The sequence below is a fragment of the Ictalurus punctatus genome, chromosome 4 (genome assembly GCF_001660625.3).
Source record: "Ictalurus punctatus breed USDA103 chromosome 4, Coco_2.0, whole genome shotgun sequence".
Taxonomy (NCBI): domain Eukaryota; kingdom Metazoa; phylum Chordata; class Actinopteri; order Siluriformes; family Ictaluridae; genus Ictalurus; species Ictalurus punctatus.
In genome coordinates this window covers 4,062,501-4,064,824 of record NC_071284.1, presented here as the reverse complement: position 1 = coordinate 4,064,824, position 2,324 = coordinate 4,062,501, and positions in this window count along the sequence as shown.

Below are 2,324 nucleotides of genomic sequence, written 5' to 3'. Positions count from 1 at the left end.
AATAGAATGTAACCATGAAAAGGCTCTTTGAGAAAAGGTGAGTGTGTGCACGCGTGAGTGTGATGTTATTCTATTCATGCACATATGCACAGGGATACACATATACATGAAATCGTTTGATCTACAGCAGGGAGGTTATAAGACTAAGATGTGGGGGTGTGCCACAATAGAACAGGAAATTGAGTTTACAGATCTTCTTTTGTGAGATATGCTTTATTCGACAATACAAAAAAAAATATGAGGCAGGATTCAGTTTATAAAGCTGTTAAAGGAGCCATCAGTGATACAAATGCCACAGGTTTGTCACACAGTGATGTGAAATAAATGTGAGATAATAGTGGGAACTACAGATAAATGGTGTTTGTGCTATAAATGCTAGTCAGGAAATACAGCTGTGCGCACTGGCAGAGACTAACTCATTGCAATAGTGTGCAATGTAGTACACAAAAGCAGAAACGGTGTTTCATTAATCATACGAACAGATAAAAGATCGTGGATCAGAGAGACGTATTCACACATGGCTTGGCATTGATTTTTTTTTTTTTTTTAAATGTGTTTTTCTTTGTGTCTTTCGATCTCTGCACAAAAAAAAAACAAAACAAAACATCATAATCATAACAAATAAACGATAATTATGGTCAATAAACCAGCTTCTTTTTTATTCACACAGCTCAGTGGTAAGCTGGAACATACTTATTACGAGCAAGGGATTATCGTCTAATTATACGAGCAATGTACTTTATTACTCCATCTCTGTCCGTTTTTATGTTACATTAGAAGGTGTTGTCGTTCCTTCATTCTTCCACATTCATGTTGTTCCAGCTCATTATTGGCATCTGTCTTTCATTCTCTTTTGACACCCCCCCTTATTGCCCTGCCATCACGAAGGACCTTGTGGCCTCCCACATAGCCGCGATGTGAAGAGGGGTCCGTAGCTTGGCAACGCACCTAGCAACTGCTCCTCGTAACCATGGATTATAACCTGTTGCCAAGGGAGACAGAGATTGGGGATTGATATTCAAAGATGGAGTTTACAAGTAGAATAGGATAGAATAAAACAGGATAGAATAGTATAGAATAGAATAGGTTAAGTAGCTTATAATAATTATATATATATATATATATATATATATATATATATATATATATATACAGCAACAGGCTAAATGATCGTTAAGGATGCAGGCCAATAAACTTCTCCTTTTCATTTTGTTTCCTCAGTGATTGGTCACCTTCTTCATAAGAAATGATATCTTATTATTATTATTATTATTATTATTATTATTATTATTATTATTATCATGCCAGTCTAACAAATCTTTTTAAAAAGTCATTTTATTTTGTTTATTATACACGTTTACCTAATTGTGTGCATTTTTAACCTTTCATTGGTTTATTTTATTTATTAATTTAGTTTTGGCTTAGTGGTTAGCATGTTTGCCTCGCACCTCCGGTTGGGGGTCGAATCCCGCCTCTGCCCAGTGTACACAGTGTTTGCATGTTCTCCCCGTGCTTCGGTTTCCTACCCTAATCCAAAGACATGCTGCAGGCTGATTGGTTAATTTAATTTGTACCTACGGAAAAGTCCTTAACACAGTTTACATGCGGGAGGCAATTACGGTCACAGTTACAATAAGTTAGGACAGTAAAGAGACCTTTCTACTGACTCTGAAAAACATCAGAAGACAGATGCCTAGGGTTCCTGCTCACCTGCCTGAACATGCAATAGACCTGCTGCAGGGAGGCATGACGACTGCAGATGTGGCCAAAGCAATAAACTGTAATATATGTAATGTAAGACGCCTAAGACGGTGCTACAGGGAGACAGGAAGGACAGCCGATCGTCGTCGCCGTGGAAAATTACATGTAAGCATGTGTGTCCCCAGACGTGATCGAGAACTTGCAAATGCCTTGGTGGAAGAGTGGAGAAACATCTCACAGCAAGAACTGACCAATCTGGTGCAGTCCATGATGATGCGATGCAGTGTAGTACTTAAAGCAGCTGGAGGACACCAGATACTCACTGTTACTTTTAATATCGACCAACCCCCCCCCCCCCCCCCCCCCCCCCCCCCTTGTTCAAGGACTCATTATTCCATTTCTGTTCGTCAAATTTCTGTGAAAACTTGTTCAGTTTATGCTTCAGTTGTGGAATGTTTTTACTTTAATGCAAATATTTACACATGTTAAGAAATTTGCTGGAAATAAAAGCAGCTGAATGTGAGAGTACGGTTCTTTTTTGCTGAGTATATCATTTGTGGTTATAGCGCCACTTGGCGGCAAATACTTGGCGGACAAAAACTTATTCTAGTTGGGTACCATTT